Below are 19,743 nucleotides of genomic sequence, written 5' to 3'. Positions count from 1 at the left end.
GGAAGTAACATCCAAGCTGAGACCTAAAAGTAAGAACAGATGATAGGAGAAATGGGAGTGAAGCATATACCAAACAGAGAGAATGACTCTTACAAAAAGCAAAGTGGTTTAAGAGGACCACACATTAAAGAAATGAAGAGTGGTAGGAAAATGTCAGAGAGCAAGCTGTAATATTAAATAGGTGAATAAAGTGGACCTCATTGAGGAGATGAGATCTGAGCAAAGAATTTAAGGAGGTAAAAGATTAAACGAATGGATATTTGTGGAAAAGGGATTCCAGGCATTGGGGAAAACTGGAGGAAAAGTCATAAGAGACTGGAGCACCATCAGGAGGAAGAAGTAACAGATGAGCAAGAGAAGTAAAGAGAGGCCAGGTCTACAGTATAGCACAGGGAACTCTGCTCAGTATTCTGTAATAACCTAAATGGGCAAAGAATTTGAAAAAGAATATATATAAAACTGAATCACTTTGCTGTACACCTGAAACTAACACAACATTGCAAATCAACTATAGTCCAATATAAAATAAAAATTAAAAAAAAAAAAAAAGAGAGAGGCCAGATCATTAGGGCCCTGTCAGCCTTTGTTAAGATTTTGACTTTACCCTGAGTGAATGAGGAGACAATGTCACATTTTGAAAGAAGTAACATGATATGGCTTAGGTCAACTCTGTTGGGTGTATTTAAAAAGACTGTAAGGAGATAAGGCTAGAAGCTGGAGGATACAGTAGGAAACAATTGCAGTCCTTAGATAATGATGGCTTGGACAGGTTTAGCAACAGTGCAGGTGATGAGAATTGGTCATATTTTGGATATATTTCAATGGTAGAGTCATGAGATTTTCCTGGAGGTTTGGAGGTAGGATATGTGAGAAAGACGGGCCTAAAAGAATCCCATGGTTTCTGTTCTGAACAACTTCAATGATGGAGTCAACTGAGATTGGGAAAGTGAAAGGTAGAGCAGTTTGGAGGGAAGTATTAGGAACTCAGTTACAGAAACATTAAATTTCAGACATTACATCCAAGTGAAAGCAGTTGGATAAATAAATCAAAAGTTCAGGAGAGAGTTCTAGGATGGTGGTATAAATTTTGGGCTTATTAGTAGATGATATTCAATGCTATTCGTATGTGATGGGATTATCAAGGCAGAAATGTAGCTGGATAAGTGAACCAAAAATTAAACTCTGTGAGCGTATTACACCAAAGATATTTTTTACAGTAGTAAGTGTGATCCAGATAGCATGCCCAGTAAACACTGGGTAAAGGATTGTAGATGGCTCCAGGGTGTGCATATCTGTAAAGGAGTAAACAATCTAATTTGTAATCATCATAAACAAGGTTGATCCCCAGGGTAGGATGCTTAGCAAGCTGGAGTGGTGTGCATTCATAGGTCCTGGCCAAGGCCTTTTGAAAGGAGAGGTGAGACTAAAAATACAAGGATAGCCTGATTACTCAGCTAACTCCAATCAAATAAAGATAATTCCCAAGTAATTCCCAGTTTTTTGCTACAGACATGACAAACCAACTTGTTTTGCATTCTTGCAAACATTTATGAATTCACCGAGTCCCTTGCAAAGATTTTATAATCTGAAAATTCCAGAAGGATATTCATGCAGTAGCATAGGTATAAAAACAACATTTATGCCAGTGTTATTTTCTTTGGCAGAAATTTTACGAGTTCGCATTTCAACTTTAAACAGCAGGATGGTGTACATGACTTATAACATTTATTTTTTTTTACCTTCATTTAATAGTCATTGTCTTAAATGGGAACTATCAAGTTTTCGTAGTCATGTTGAAGTCCTAGGAAATCAGTTTTTTATTTTGCAGAATTTCACAGGAAGGAACTGTTCTAATGATGACATTGACACAGAAAGAGAGAGAGAGAGAGAGACAGAGTGAGACAGAGAGATATTGAGATTGGAATACTGTTTTTTTCATTTCCCTACTACCGGAAAACCTCCTTTGTCTCTTGGTGGTTCCCCATCTGCCTTCATAGAAATGTGTTTATTATAATCACATGATGAATGGGTTCTGTAAGGAGGTTTCCATGGCGCAGCAAGCTAATAAAAAAGAGCAATATGCTGTTAGGCTTATCGGTCATCTCCTGTGATGCCTTCAGTGAGAGAAACAAGAAAGTTCAGCCCACAAGAAAAATTAGAACCAGATGGTTAGTAAAGGCCCTATTCTGACACACAGGCATAGAGTTATGGGATTGACAAATAGATTTATTTTCTAAATAAATTGACTCTCTTTTTCCAAACAAGCAGGGCATTTTTTTAACTATCTCTACCTAGTTTCACAGATTCCTGCTTAGGGCTTATCTTATTCATTCAAGGATCTATCACTCATGAAGGTGTTTTCAGAGTCCTTCCAGTTTCTCACATCTGCCAGCTGCTTTTCTCCACCTCAGCCATAGCTGGTCTATTCATCTGCCTGTGTTGCTCAAGTTATTGAAAGACGTGACCTTAGTTAGCCTTGTGAGATTTCTCATTAGCAGTGAAAATGTGCTTTTGCCTCTGATTTCATGGTTTACTCTTTTCTAGTGAAAAAAGAATACTACTTCACTATGCAATTAAAACTGCTTTTATTAAAATAATAATTCCTTTTTTCTTCCCTTTTTCTTTAATTTTATCTTTTGGATTGAGGTAACATTGGTTCATAACGTTATATGTTTTACATATACAACGTTATATTTTTACTTCTAAATACACTACAGTGAACAAAACTCTTACAAAGTTCTCTTTCTAGCCTCACCAACTCTATGACTCTCCTTTGTTCATCAGGGGTAACCACAATCCTAACACATGTCCCTGGAATCCATGATTTTTGTCATTTATCCACTTATACATCTAAATATAATATGTAGTGTTATTTCATCATGTAAAATTTTCCATAGTTAGTACTGCACTGCCCATATCTTGGAGCGACCAACTTTTTTTCACATATTATACACTTAATATTTTTCCATGCTGGTACCTGTAGCTCTAGTTCATTCATTTTAACTGCTATATCGTTTCCCATTTCAGGAATAACCATACACTTTCCTTCTTCCAATCATGGACGTTTAGATTATTTCCAGACTTTTATTCTTACAAGGAATAGAACAATGGCCATTTCTTCTGGGCATGGAATGATTTTTTTCCAGGATACTCTCTTAGAAGTGGAGTAGCTTTATTTTAGGGTATTCAACATTTCTATAGCTGAACAGATTAATGTCCAAAGAGGTTAACAATTTATATTCCCATCAATAACAGTTCATTTGGTTCATTGAAACATCTCACACCTAAGGCATCTGAGGTATACATAGACGATATATATATATACATTCTTTCCTCACAAAAATACCAACATTTGGAATTGCCAAACTTTCTTGTTTCCTTATTTCTGAAAATTTAATTACTAGTAAGTTGGGCATATATTCATATGTGACTTCTGGTGTTGTTTTATTGAAGTTTGTGTTTTCATGAATGATGTTTAGGAGTTATTTATGTATATTAAAACAGTAATGCTTTGCCTGCTTAAAAATACAGAAAATATTTTATCTCTGTCATGTTTTAAACTTAATTCATGGTGTCTTTATTGTATATATGTAGAGAAGAAATACATTTATCAATATTTTCCTTTATGGTTTGTGCTTTTGGAGTATAATTCAAGATTATAAACAAATTCTTCTACATTTTGCTAAGCCTTCTAAATTTTTATTTTTCATTCTAAGTTATGTAATATGTCTAGAAACTGATACATTTATACCTCCCTGCTATTTTTCAATACATCTTTGATATATATGCATGAATCTGTTTATTAACTTCTTTTCTATTCAACTGGTATATTTCCCTCTTCTTTCACAAATATCACACTGTTTTAATTACTACTGTTTTTAACGTCTTACTATCTCTTTTTCTTCTTCTTCAATATTTTCTGGGCAATTTTTAGTCAAGTCTGTTTTAATATGAATTTTAAAATCAGTTTTTAAATTTACATGAAAAATTACGTTGGTATTTTTATGTGGGTTGAATGAACTTGAAAACGTTGGTACTTTGTAATACTGAGTCTCCTCTCACAAGTTTTACTTTTATGTTCTTAAGTGAAGTTTTATACATTACTCCATTTAATATCTTGCACATATTTTATTAGACTCATTCCTATATATGTTAATATATAGTAATATATTCATACAAATATAGATAGATAGAGTTACAGATATGGAGAGTAAACACTGACAGAGCTTTCCAAGGATATGAACAAATTTACCCTCCCACCAGCAATGGATCAGAGTTCCCAGAAATTCATTCTGGTGGAAGTATAGTGGTATGCAATTTGTTTATAATTTGTATTTCTCTTATCTATCTATCTATATATCTATCTATCTATCATCTATCTATCTTGCATTGTAGTATATAATTTTAAAATTTGAGATAAAATTCAGCTAACACAATATTCACCATTTTAATGTGTGCAATTCATTGTTTTTTGTATTCACATGGTTGTACAACCCTCACCACTATTTAATTCCATAACATTTCCATCACCCCAGAAAGAAACTAGTAACTGTTCACAATCATTCCCAATTTCCTCCTCCTCCCATCCCCTGACAACCATTAGTATACTTTCTGTCCCTATAGCTTTGCCTATCTGGGGCATTTCATTTGAATAGAATCATATAGTATGTGTTCTTTTCTGTCTGACTCTTTCACTTAGCTTAAAGTTTTCAAGGTTCATCCATGTTATAGTAAGTATCAGTACTTCATTTTTATGCACAGAAATATTCTAAGGTAAGGATCTACATTTTATTTATCCATTCACCAGTTTTAGGACATTTGGGTTGTTTTCACTTTTTGGATATTGTGAATAACTGTGCAATGAACATTTGTGTACAAGTTAATGTGTGGATATATTTCCTACCAGGATGGCTAAAGTCCAAATACTAACAACACCAAATATTGGCAGAGGTGTAGAGTAATAGGACCTCTCATTCATTGTTAGCAGAAATGCAAAATGGTGCAGCCACTTTGGAAGACAGATCATCAGTCTCTTACAAAACTAAACTCACTTTTATCATGTGAACTAGAAATTGCACTCAGGTATTTACTCAACTGATTCGAAAACATGCTCACCCAAAACCCTGCATGTGAATATTTATAGCAGATATATTTACAATCACCAAAAACTTGAAGCACCCAAGATGTCTTTTGATAGGTAAATGGATAAACTGTGGCAGTCCTATAATGGAACACTTTACAGTGATATAAAAATACATGATCTTTCAATGATGAAAAGGCATTGAGGAACCTTAAGTGCATATTGCTAAATGAAAGAAAGCGGTCTGAAAGGCTTCACACTGTATAGCTCACTTATATAATATCTGGAAAAGAAAAACTACAGAAATAGTAAAAGTATCAATGGTTGCTAAGGTTTGGTGGAAAGAGGGAAGAGTTAAATTAGAGAAAGAAAAAAGACACATTTAGGGTGGTAAAATGATTCTGTATGATAGTGCAAGGGCCAGTATAAGACATCATGCCCTTGTCAAAACCCACAGAACTTAACAGCACAAATAATGAACTTTAATGTACACAAATTTAAGAAAATAATTTATGAGGTATTCAGAAAGTGGATCCCAGGAAGACATTCAGACTATGAACCTAACCATATTATATATATATGAAACAAGCTTACTGGAATGATGAGGGGAAAATTGATAACCTAAGTAACTTTGGAAATGAGTGGATTCTGTAAGAGCAAAGACAAAAAGAACTGTGCATAAGCACTCAGAGAACATAAGTACTTCAGTTTATGAAGTCATTTCCCATGGGGGTATAGGTTAACGATTCTGATAATGTCGTACATGTATACCAGAATTTAAAAATCAGCTAGTTGGCAGATTGTTGGAGCCAGATTTCTCACTGTTGGAGAAGGACATTACAGATAAGCAAGGAGAGAAGGCTAGGACGAACCACGTGGTAATGGATTAGAATTACAGACATCAGTGTAAACTCATGTTTACTTTAATACAGATATAGATACTTACATATATGAGTATTTATGCATGTGTGTATGTAAACAAGTTAGCATATAAACATATTTATTTTCTTGCTCTGTTAGCTGCAAGAGCCTAAAATCAACAACTCCCCAGTAGCAATGATCATACCTAGTACCCAGCTCTTAGTTTCTATTACTATTCCCACCATGAGAAGAATCAGGGCACCTAGGAGAAGTGGGTGATTCTACAACTGGAACAGGAAATCTACAAGCTGAGCTGGAGCATCCCATGATGCCACAAAGTAAGAAAGTGCTCAAAGAAAATATGGATTATACCCATGTGGATTATATGGGTTATAACCCAAAACATAAAATGAATATCCATGAACACATACTTATATGAATAAATGATTTAATAAATTAATAAGCAGAGGAGAAGTGACAAATCTCCTGTGCAGAATTCCAAGTAGTTTATGTAGATATTCACCACTTTTATTCAGTATGGTCATAGTCCATATGTCTGTGGACACATAGGGACTCAGAGTGATCATGGCAATAAAAATAAAAGACGATAAATTAGATTTTATCAAAATTAAAAAATTTCTGCTCATCAGAAACATTGTTGAGAAAGTAAATAGATAATTTGGGGGAGAAAATATGTACCAAAGAACTGTATCAAATATATATATATATATATATATATATATATGTATTTTAAACATTTAACACTTAATAATAAACAAATATCTCAACTGAAAATGGGTAAAGGATTAGACCACACTTCACAAAAGAAGATATGTGAATAACCAACAAACATGTAAGTGCTTAATATAATTAGTTATTAAGTAAACTACAGCTAAAACCACAAGATACCATTGCACACCAACCAGCATGGTTAAAATTTAAAAGACTGACAATACCAACTGTTGACAATGTTTTAGAGCAACTGAAACTCTCATACATTGCTGGTAGGAATATAGGATGACACAACCACTTTGGGGTAACCTGGCAGTTTCTCATAAAACTAACATGACTTCTCCCTAAAGCCCAGCAATTTTACCCCTAGATATTTACTCAAGAAAAATGAAACTACATTTTTCACAAAAAGTTTTATAAAAGCGTGCTCTTAGCAGCTCTAGTCAAAATAGCCTCAAACTGGAAACAACCAGTGTCCATAGTCATCCAATAGAATGACACTCAGCAATAAAAAGGAGATGAAATACTGATACACAAAGCAAACATAAGTAAATCTCCAAACCACGCGGAGTGAAATAAGTAATACATAAAAGAGTACGTGTCATATGTCTCTGTATGAAATTCTAAAAATGCATAAACAATTTATGTGGAAAAGTCAGAAGAGCAGTTTCCAAGGGGAAGATTGAGGATTGACTGGGAAAGAGAGTGAGGAAATCTTCTGGCATTATCATAATGCTCTGCATCTTGATGGGGACAGGATTACCCAGATATATACATTTGTCAAAACTTAGCACATTTTCCCTTAACATTTGTGCATTTTGTAGGTAAAATTTACATAATTTTTGACTGATATTGAACTCTAACTGATAGGAATGCTAAAGTATTTAAGGGAATGTGTACACATATCTACATCAATACAATGAGAAAAATGAGATAGATTAATGATAGGTAAAGAGATGAATATGTGATAGCAAGTATAATAAAATATTACTAATTAAATCTAGGTTATGAACAAATGTTCACACTAAAAAGCCTTTCAATTAATGTTCTAATTTTTTCATAAAATACTGGTGAAAGTTGCTGCTGAATACTAGCTACAATACATCTTCAATTAAGAATATGTTCTCTATTCTCAGAATGTATCATACTTTGCAGAAATTGTGCAGCAAGAAAATAAAAAAGAATTTGTTGTGGTTTGTCTTCTGACAGAGACCCCAGGTTACCACTGCATGACACTCCTCAATTGTTTTAAGATGGTTATTAAAATACACTAGTACATATGAAAAACTGTATTTAATGTTTTTAAAAAATGATTTCTCAAGATTCTCATTCCCTCCAATGTTCATATTTCTTGACTCCTACTCACATCTTCCCCCCTAATAAAAATCTATACACCAATATTGGCAAATCTGCCAAATATTAATAAATACATGAATACCTTATTAACATGTTTCAGTTCAATCTTGAGCTAGAAGATCCTTGGCTGGTATTTTTTTAATTTTCATAATACTATCATTTTGGTCTTAGTCCTTCATGGTGAATGAACTTATAACTATTATAGATAGTAAGAATGGAATTCCCTAGATATATTTCCTGAATAGATATTAAGTCATTACAATAAGCTTTTTCTCAGATGATAATACAAGGATATCTCACTTTACTCAAAAGGGCACATATCTACATCTCCAAAGTACACAGGACTGTTTAATGTGAATTAATCTGTATGAGAAAAACCTAAAACATTTTGGATACAACTGAAATCCAAGAGATGGCAGTGAAATACAAAAAAATCACTGATTCTTGAATTCTTACTTGATTGCTTTCAGTGTCAGGCAGCTAGTCTAGTGTCAATTAAAAACTCTCAGGACTTCCCTGGTGGCACAGTGGTTACAAATCCGCCTGCCAATGCAGGGGACACGGGTTCGAGCCCTGGTCCGGGAAGATCCCACATGCTGCGGAGCAACTAAGCCCATGCGCCACAACTATTGAGCCTGCGCTCTAGAGCCCGCGAGCCTCAACTACTGAGCCCACGTGCAGCAAATACTGAAGCCTGCGCGCCTGGAGCCCGTGCTCCACAACAAGAGGAGCCACCGCAATGAGAAGCCTGCGCATCGCAATGAAGAGTAGCCCCCGCTCGCCGCAGCTAGAGAAAGCCATGTGCAGCAACAAAGAACCAAAGCAGCCAAGAGTAAATAAATAAATTTATAAAAAAAAAAAAACAGAAAAAAACTCATAAATTGTAGAATCTCTTTAGAATCATATTACGTTTTCAAAATACAGTGAGATCTTGGATAAGAAATAGCTCCAAACTTACTGGGTCCATGAAGATGCTGTGGCTTTGTGGGATTAAAGGACTTGTGTGAGGTTACATAAGCAGGTCTGTGGTAAATTCAAGTGTAGAATCAACACGATTCAGTGGTCCTTGTGTGAATTCTAAATCCATCTCACAGCTGGATGTTTCTTGAAAGATTGATGCTGTATTTAACTAATATTAATAATCCATGGATGGAAAAGAGGTGCAGGATGAGTCTGGAGATGGGCAGGGGTTAAGCCATGAAGGCCCATCTAGCCTCAATTTTACTGTAAGTGCAAAGCATAATGCAATGAAGTTTAACTCTAGCTTTTCATTTTTATAATCATTTACAGAGTTAAAAACAACAACAACAATAACCTATTTCTCCATAGACCCCCCCCCCAGAGATACTGATTAAATTTTTCTGGGTAGGGGTCTGGGAATTGGCATTTAGAAAAGCTTCCCCAGATGATTCCAATATGCAGCCAAGGTTGAGAACCTCTGGCATAGTAGTAAAGATCATGGACTTCGGAATCAAGAGAGCTGGGATTTACTCTGTGCTCTACCCACTTCTAAGCTCAGTTAACTTTTATACTGATACATAATTTAATCCCTTTAATCTTTGGTTGACTCATGTAAAAATGGGTGATGATAGTTTTACCTACTCCATAGCATTAGTTTTAGAATTACATATATATCACTGCTTTTCTAATCTTTTACTTTAAATAGTTTTATAAATTCAATGTGACTTCTTTTGAATGTGTTCTTTGATTCTTCAATTGTGGAACTCCATTTTACTTTTATTGTTACTGTGGTATTTTATTTTGACATTGATTCATGAATTTCATAGTTGACAATCACATCATTCAAAGACTTTCATGATGACACAAATACAGATTATCATCAAATTTGAAAGGTAATGCTGTTGAATTAAATGGTATTTTTCTGAATCAAGTCACCATAGAATTATTTTTTACAGCACAGGCATAAGGATTGCTATATAGAAAGGAACTTTTTCTTTATATCAGTTAGCTATAGCTGCATAATAAGGCACTTCAAAATTTAGTGGCTTAAAACAACGACACTTTATTTAGCTCTGTCAGTCAATTTAGGCTGGCCTCACATGAGCAGTTCTCCTGGTTTCAGGTAATCCTCACTGCAGTTCCTGGTGTGTTGATAATCAGCTACTGGGTCTGCTGTGGGCTGGTGGTCTAGAATGAGTTCAGCTCGGGTGACTCATCTCAGCTTCAGGTGACCTCTAATCTTCTAGCATGCTAGTTTGGGATTCTTCAAATGGCATTACAGGGGTCCCAAGAGAGCTGGCCAATGCACGCAAAGCCTCTTGATGTTAAGGCTCAGATTTGGTACACTATCTCTTCTGGAGCTTTCCGTTTATCAAAGTAAGTCACAAGACCAGCCCAGATGTAAGGGATAGAAAAATAGTTCCCATCCCTTGATGGGAAGAGGTGCAAGGGCGTAGACATAGAAAAGCATGAAGGGTCAGCAGCATATATTGCAATCTATCTCGTTGAGGTGTCTCCAAAAATAATATTTCTAGTCAATTGTTGGGAATTACAGAGAGACAGATATCAGGTAATCTTCAGGAAGAATCTTATCATAGTTGAAATAATGAGCTCCCTGTCACTGCCAGGGAATGATTCCAATTTGCACATATAATGTAGAAATGACTGAAGCATTATTTAGAAGATTTGATAAGGAGCTATTGACTTTGCCTTTGAATTTGAAAGTTTCATCCTTGGAGATATTTTAATCTGGAATTCGATAAGTAAGTAAAAATATAAATTACATGTGGGTCAAGGGATCAAAGGTTTAAATATGAAAGGTAAATCTTAGAAACTTTTATGTAAAATATAGGAGAATACCATTATGACACACACATGAAAAAAACAGTAAAAGAAGCTCAGCCTAATAGTAATAGTAATAAAGGATGTAGAATAATCAGGGGAATGCAAATAAAATGTTAATGAAATGTTTTTATACACTTCCAGATTGGAAAAAATAATTGAGAATCTGTCACTATGAAGTGTTGGTAAGAATGTGGATCAATGGGAACTCATGCATGACTTTTGGGAGTACAAATTAGATGACCACTTTGGAAACAATCTGGCATTATTTTGTAAGGCTAAGGTATGCACACCCTGTGTAACCTCCACTCTGTCTCTTAGTTTGGGAGAAAACTGTCTGTTGGCCTTACTGATTTAGACAGCTGCCTCCTTCCTGGCATGGGCCAGGCCTTCTTCCCATATGGTTGCCTGTGGTCTTTGTATTCAGGCCCCTCAGATTTTGTTCATTTGCTCCCTAGTTGGAGCTCCCAGCAAGTCTCATGGTAGTAGCCATGTGGCTTATTATTTACCAGCTCTCCTGGGCAGTGGTTTCATGATCCACTTCTCCTGGTTGTCATCAGATAAACTCTTAATTTTACCATAAAAGGCTGAATAATTCCATCTTCAATTTCCACAAAGTACAGAAATTTAATTAAAGAAATATTTCTCTACAGAGAGGTTTCTTGCATTTCACATATTTTTATTCTCTATTCTGCTATCTCTTTGATAACATTCATTTTCAATATTTTTCCTTTTTTTTAAAAGGCAGATTGTGTGTGTGTGTGTGTGTTCTATTTACCTATAGGAATTGTAATTGCTGTGAAGATGCAATATCTTCTATTTGTAGGTAGTAATATGCAAACAAAATTAAATTAAAAAAAAAGATAGGTATAAAGAAGTAGGCTCACTAAAGTTAAACTCCTACGCATATACACTCATTTTGAACATAATACCCTGCACACAATAGGTGCACTAAAGTTGTTGCTGCTTTAAGATAAGACTCTTTTTAAGTTAATTTCTTTAAATACAGAACTTCCTCGAATAATCTGATTCCCTAATCATCATTATAGCTACATCCCTTTAACTGCTAACATCTTAAAGGTAAATGATTTTGCTAGTTGCTGATGATTAAAGTTAGAATTATAGTATTGAACCAGGAACTTTTCTAACAAAGCTCCAGAGAGAATGAAGCATATTAACAATGTACAGCCTTGGTTTTTCTCTGTAATGACTACCTCTGGAAAGACCTTCCTAATGAAAACATAAAACTAATCAAGTCTCTTTGAAGCTGCTAGCCTCAACTGAAATGCAGGAAGAAAAGTTTAAGAGAAGAATCTCAGAAAATGTCTACAAGAGAGATATTTGTAGAAAGAATGTCAAAATAAAACTAAAGGAAGAAAAAGAAAATCGTGGTAGTTGAAATAAAAACCAATAAATCCTGTGGAAACTAGACACATTTGTTTGCTACCTAAAGTGACAGAAATCTTAGTGCACAAAGGCAAAGGACACTGAGAGCTTTGTTCTAGAGTTGTTGGAAACTGTCCCTATGAGATGGGAAGCAAGGAAACAGTTCCAAAAGTTTTCTCACCCTTTGTACCCATTTCAGCCCCATTTGGTAAATCAGAGAAGTTGTCAGAAGTGAATGAAAAGAAGGTTCAGAAAGGAAAAGGATTAAAAATATTGTCATTAATTCAATTAGTATTTATTGAGTCTCTACTCTGTGCCACAAACTTTCCCAGGCACTTGGGATAGATCAGTGAAACCAAACAGACCAAAACCCACGTCTTTTGGAGCATTTTGTGGCGGGAAAACACACAATAGCACATGTTGCACACCATTTTTAACATTTGCTGTAGCTAAAAGGACCCATGGTGAGTAAAGAAGACAAACATTGCTGTGTTGTTGTGTATGACAAGATCATCTTATTGCTCTTTAGATATTTTTACTGCATTAAGGGCTGCTATATGCCAGGAATTGGTAGAGTCACAATGAAGCCACCAGCCTTCTGCCCAGGTTGTCTCTGGCTGCTCCTAGGACCCATTGTCCCTAGAGCAGTCAGAAGGCTTAAAAATAAACAAACAGATAAAAAGAAATAAAAGGAGGAAGGGAATGAAGGAGGGAGAAAGGGAAGGAGAGGTACAGGGGAAAAGGAAGGAAGGAAGGGATGAAGGGAGGAAGGGAGGAGGAAGGAGAGGGAGGGGAAGAGGAGGGAATGGAGGAAGGAGACAGGAGGGAGAGATGGCTGGAGAAAGAAAGGGAAATTAAGCAAACAAATCTTATTACATTTTTCCCCTACTTAGAAACCTAGGGCTGCTTCACTTCACTCTTAGAAGAAAATGCAAACTCCCTACCTTGACTTATACAACTCTTTAAAAACCTGGTCCCTCTTACCCTCATATTTCACACTATTTCATCTTCCTCCTCATCTAAGGTGTACCAGCCACACTGCCTTTTTCTTTAGTTTCTTTGTCACCAAGTGCTTTCCTGTAGAAGGCCTGGTGGGACGCATTCCCTCTACGTAGAAGGCTCCGCTGCTGAGTATGCCAAGAGCTGGTTTATTTGTGTCATTCAGATCTAGGCTCAAATGCCACCTCCTTGGCCGCTTACAACAAGTCACTCCTTATCATGCCACCTTATATTCATTCTCTGTGGAGCACTTCTCAATATCTGTCAGATTTCTTTCTTACACCTTTATTTATTAGTCTACTTAACTATAAATCCTCCGCTAGAGTCTAAGCTCCATGAAAACATGGATGTTGTTCACTTACCAACAAATAAGGGAACATCATTCTCCCCTTACAGATTCTAGTAGATTATGAGATATACACATAAATAACATCACTGAAAGGAGAAAATACCATCTGAGAGGTATAAATAAAGTGCCATGGGGCATGTAGAATGACTGAAAAATGATCTACACTGGGACTCTCAGAAAAGACTTCCTGAAATAAGAAGTCTTATGAAAATATTTAAAGGAGTAGTAGAATTTGAATACAGGGAGCTAGAGGGAACAAGTTTTGTTTGGGGTTGAGAGATCAGTGGGAAAGTTCCAGGGCTTGGGAAGGCCTACAGAAGAAGCTCCATGATAAGGAGAACAAGCTCACAGGAGTCATCATGAGAGCCACAGTTTTGCAAAGTCCCCGTGGCTGTGCTGAGAATGTCCCTCACAAGGAGGAAACACACTTTTCTCCACAGACGTGGAAGGAGATGGTATGGTCCTGGCCTCTGTTAGAAGCTTCTCCAGAAAAATAGTGAGTACTTCTCATGTTCCAGAAAACAAAACATGCTTGTGAGGGATCGAAATAGTTCATCCAGTAAGTGAGGTGTCTATTCACTGCTTCCAATTTGCACTGACAATGTAGAAAGGTAGGAGCATGCTAATGAAATGAAAATAAACCATGCCAGTAGAAGGGAGGTAGGGAAGCAAAGAGTTTAAGCTACTAAGGGGAAAATCAATGTTTTTATTATTTTAAGAAATAACCACGAGCACCTACTATGTGCCAGGATGTGGTCTCTAGCAGTAGACAAGGCAGATAAAGTACTTGCCAACAGTGTTTGCATTTTAGAGCGTGGAGACAAGAAGTAAATATATAGTATGTTCTACAGCGCTGAGGGTGATCTCGACCCCTCTGCCCCTGGACCAGGGTTTTGTCCCCACAGAGCTGGTGCCTGTGTGCGTATAGCTCAAACTGGAGTCATCAGAACTTCTATGAAGCTCTTTCCCAGACTAAGTTGGGAGACTTATGTTTTATAAATTACTGCAACATTAAAATATTTGCTCAAAATCTGATAAGGATCATTGTAATGCTTGAAATAATCTTATTATTATACATATATATCTCTCATGATGAGATACCCAAGCTCATTTTTAATTTCTCTTCCGTAAGCCCTCTCTGCTACTATCATGGATATTAGACACATTCTAGGGAAATTTAAGAATGTTTATGTAACATAAGTCCATATTTCAGGTGAACGATAGGAAAAGTGCTCACTATCTTACAATACTACTTTGGTTCTACTGTATACTCTTGGACCAGATGGACTTTTGTTCTAAACTATAGCATTTCTGCCATTCATGATGTCTTCAGGTTTGACTCTGAAGGTAGCACTCACAGGAAATGAGATTTTACCTTGAAACTAATAAAATGCTCACTTAGGACACAAGAAGTTGGACTATGAATAATCAGATCTGAGGTAAAATGTGCTTTTATTAAAACAGAAAATCTATCTGAAGAAAATTCTGGAAAATTATCCAGAACTCTTAGAATGGAGGATGAGCTGAAGAGAAGAATAAATGCCTTTACCCCTACGAAAAAAGTTACTTCTGTGTTCTCAGTCTCGATTTTTCCAATAATGTACACAGTCTTTATGGACAATATGTTTAACAGTGTCATAAGAATATAAAACTTCCCAATTTTCTCACTTCCCTGCTGTTTCTGCTTAGTTTTAAATTTCATTTGCTTCCAGTGTTGGTGAATATGTACTTTCCATGATTATTCATGCTGAGAAATATGACAACATGTATGTTCTCAGCATATGCACATGTTCATTATGAGAGAGCCTGGAAAGAATAGAATATCTTAAGCAAGAACAAAACATATTTCTCTCTCTCTGAAATCCTCCTTTGACTTTTGTGATCCTTTAAATGTATATTCTTTGTTTCCCAAATTAGACTATTTAAACTGTATTTAATAATGCTGCTAATTATAAAATTTAATGGAAGTGGTCATAAAACCATTATACTTTATAGAAACATATTTACTGTAGCCCACTATACAGAACAAGCACACAGCAGTTCACAGTTTTTCCCCTGAATATTAATAGCTCAATGGAAAAGAATATGGAATAAAAATTGAAATAATTAAATGGAAACAAGACTGGGGAATTAAGATTTCAGAGGAAGGCATTCCTCCAAAAAGGGCAGTGGGGATGGCAAGCACTTTGTAGTCTATGGACGTGACCTAATATCTTTTTCTATCTTTTAAAGGCCAAGTCAGATCAATAGCTTCCATATCACTACAGGGAACTACACTAACCTGGAAATAACAAACCAATATTTGGAGGTGACTATCTAGCTCTCAGAGTTGCCAGACCTCATAATTAGCACTACTACAGAAAGGTGCTAAATGAAGCCACATGTGGTCACTTTTATTCTGCAAGGGATTGTTCTGAAAGGGCAGGCACAGCTGTAGTGTAACAAAGTAGTTACACAAATTTCAAAGAAATCTTCAGAAGATTATACGTGCCAAGCCAATGTGTTTCACTTATGACCATCACTTAATTGTGCTACATGGGCACAAATAAGTTAAAAGAAAGAGAAGGGGGAAGAGGAGAGAGACAGAGAGAGAGGGGATGAGAACCACATCAAACTCACTGACCCACATAGATAGCATTTATGAGTAGGTGGATATGTTACAGGAGGTCGTAGAAAAGCGAACAAACTTCACAAGGCTCTGAGAAGCATGAGTTATTAGATTTGCTTCACCTTTGTGTCCATGCCAACAATAAATGTATTTTCTCAAGGATGAGGTCTTGACGAGTTCTGGTACAGTAGAAAGGACAAGAGACTTGGAGTTAAAAGATCCATTTCAAATTCTACCTTGGCCATTACATGTCACTTTCCCCCTTGTTTTCTCACCTGTAAAATGAAGATAATAAAACTGCATGGGATTACATCTTACTCATACACCCCATTTATCATGCTCCACTGCAACCACACTGATGCCACTTCATCCCTTCTAACCTGGTTCACATAATGGCCTCCTAACTGGACCTTCTGCATGTACTTTCAGAGCATTTTTCCACTAACTTTCTAATGAGGAAATACGAGTATGAATCCTCCTCTATTCTTCACTCACATCCAAAGTTAAAATATTGGGAATTTTCATCTAAAATACTAGTTACGTAGTGGTAGGGAGAAAACTCTTAAAAGTTGGCAACCATATTAATTCTTAATATGGATATAAGGATAAAACTTAGCCATAATGCACAGAATTTTCTTGTTGTGGAAAAATGCCTTGTTGCACTAAGATAGTGCCTGTCATACTATCTCACCTCTTGACCCTTCACACACTTAGTAAGTAGTGAAGATCCTGATGGGCAATTGTTTCTGTGTGTTGTTTCTATTCATCTTTACCATATTCAAAATTAAACCAGAAAAAATTTTAAAACGGAGACTATACAAGCAAACCTTCTATTAGCCTTCAGAAGGATACTGTCATTCCATGTCCTATAGCACCTGGAAAAATCAACTGTCATCCTCACGAGACAATGAGAAGTAAAAGGCACATAATTTCTTAGTAATTGCCATGAAAATAGTTTTGACCTCGCAGAACCCTGAATGGCCTCATTTGCAGAATCACTGCTCTCAGTGGAAAAGAATCTCAGGAATTTGCAGGAATCCTGGAGGGTTTAAGTCTTCCACAGGCCACAGATTGGCAGTCATCTGAGTACACTTACCAAGATCTTAAAAGGCAGGGAAGCCCTGACATGACGTATGGGTCATATTTATGTGTAATGATGACGTATTGGAAACAACACAACAACCCACAATAATTGGATAATGAAATAATTTTATAGTGAAGCCAAATCAAAATGCTAAAAGTTAAAGTTTCAACAAATATTTACTGGAGTGTAAAATATTAACACATAAGAGAATAAAGCAAGTCTTAAAATGATTGAAGTAGTGATAAGTGTAATATATACCACATACAATACAAACAAAAAGTATACTAGGAGGAAATAGATTTAAAATTTTATTTTCTCTGGATGCAGAATAATGAGCAATTTTCTCTCTTTACAATTTTCTATATTTTCCAACATTTCTACAGTAAATAGTTTATAAATGTCAACATTTATAAAATCAGAAAATAATGTTTACAAATCTTGGATAGTTTCCCTTTGCTTTCAGGATATAATCCAAACAGTTTAGCATTGCTAAGCAGGCTATTGTGGTGGTTGCCCACCTCTGCAGCCCAAACTTCTACTAATCCATGATGCAGTCATCTTTAGCAATACCCACCTGCTCAAAACGCACACCATACTTCACGCATCTATGCCTTTGCTCATCTTTACGTGGAATACCCTTCACTCGTTTCATATGTGGTTAAGCCCTACTGTTCAGCACTTAGCTTATTGCTTTTTTTTCTTTAAGAGTTTCCTTCTCCTTGCTCCTGTGCATTCGTGTGTGCATTTGTAGTGTAATTGTGCGTCAAGCTTTCTGTCTCTCTTTCTTCATGGAGAAAGAATTCCTTGTAGTCAGGGACTTTAAATTGTTGTTTTGTAGTCTGTTTGTTTGCTTTGGTCTGGTTCTTTGGCTGTTTGTTTTGCTCTACCCAGACACTAAGAAGTAGATACTGAGAGAGAGAGAGAACATGGGGGAAGCTAAAGGGAACATATTTCTCTGGAATACATTTCTTCCAAGTACTGCCTTTTCAACAACATTTGAGGTAATATGTTGACATGACTGTTGTTCAAAGTGATTCAAAACAGAGATGAAGCAGTGTGAAATCCAGAAGTTGACGTATGTAGAGGAGTTAGGCATTGAGACTGTTTATGTGTTTCCTGTTAGCCAACTTAATGGTCTTCTCCCCTAACCCCAACCATGGTTCACTTCCACTGATGTTTAAACCCAGTTGTTCTTTGATCAAGAATGTGTAGGTCCTCATTAACATTTCTTTTTTATAAATGGCTGGATGATGAATGAATGAATGATGAGGGAAATTTAAACTGGGAAACATTGTTGAAGCAAGCCCACTGCAATCATATTCTGTTGACATAGCCATTTACGAATAATGGATGACAGGAGACATTTAGGTGGTTACTGTGTTGTGAAAATAAAGTGGGTCATCAAACGGAAGGAAGATGGGATGTCAGAGAGAAGAAACACAGTGTAAAGAAACACTGAAGCACAACTTCACATTCTGGGCCACAGTTGAAGTCGGCCAGGAAACCGCAGCTGGAGACCAAATAACCCAGCACACACAGGCCAAGTTTGGATAGTCCAGGAGATAAAAAGTCAGACTAGGAAATAATGCCAGGTTATTCAAATCAGTAACTACTACCAGAAACCAGAGGACTTTCTTAACCATCTTACCATAATGAAGAGCACACTTCTGAACAGTGGAGGGATCGTCAAAGCCAGGGCATCAATCTCAGCTCAAAGAGCAACATAAAACAAATACATATATTGGTCTATAGGCAATACAAACTTTCAGCACCATGCCTAGTTTCTGCAATAATGTATTAACTTACTTCTTCAGTAAAATTTTAGATAACACAAGGTTAAAAACCAACCATCAACGTAACATTCATTGCTGGAAAGAAATTTCCAACCTATTGATTTCAAAGTCCGTGATGAAAAATTTTAATATATATGTAGATCGTTTATTGTGCGTAATAGTACAATTGTGCTTCTTTATTTCAACTTGTATCTGGGCCTCTTAGCCATGTTGGATCTCAATTTTCTCATCTGTAAGTTGAGGTGCTTGAGATGAGCTCTAAAGGGACTCCCAAATCTAAACTTACTCTATTATTCAGTGATGGGTTCAATTATTCTGAATTCTATTTTTCTCTGACATGTTAAAAACTTGACCCCTTAGGAAGAAAAAAAAGATAATTTTCAACTAACATTAAATCTGACCTAAAGCCATGGACTCCAGAGAATTTATAATATATAGAAAAAAATCACATCCCTATCTTTATTCAATTGTCCTTTTATACTGATTGGGTAGTTGTTTCAATCTGTAATCCTGATGGAGTTAATTAAAGACCGCAAATATAATTTGAAAATGTTTACAGACAGCACATTTTAGGTTGCCAATCCCATCTGTGGACACTGCTATATTAATGACACAACATTTGTTTTAGAGGTCATAGTGCTATTTGCCAGGTTAAACATTTGTAATCTGGATCCAGCTTTAATATACCCTTTC

Source organism: Balaenoptera physalus (assembly GCF_965194825.1).
Source record: "Balaenoptera physalus genome assembly, chromosome: 17".
Lineage (NCBI taxonomy): Eukaryota > Metazoa > Chordata > Mammalia > Artiodactyla > Balaenopteridae > Balaenoptera > Balaenoptera physalus.
This window is presented reverse-complemented; position numbering follows the sequence as displayed.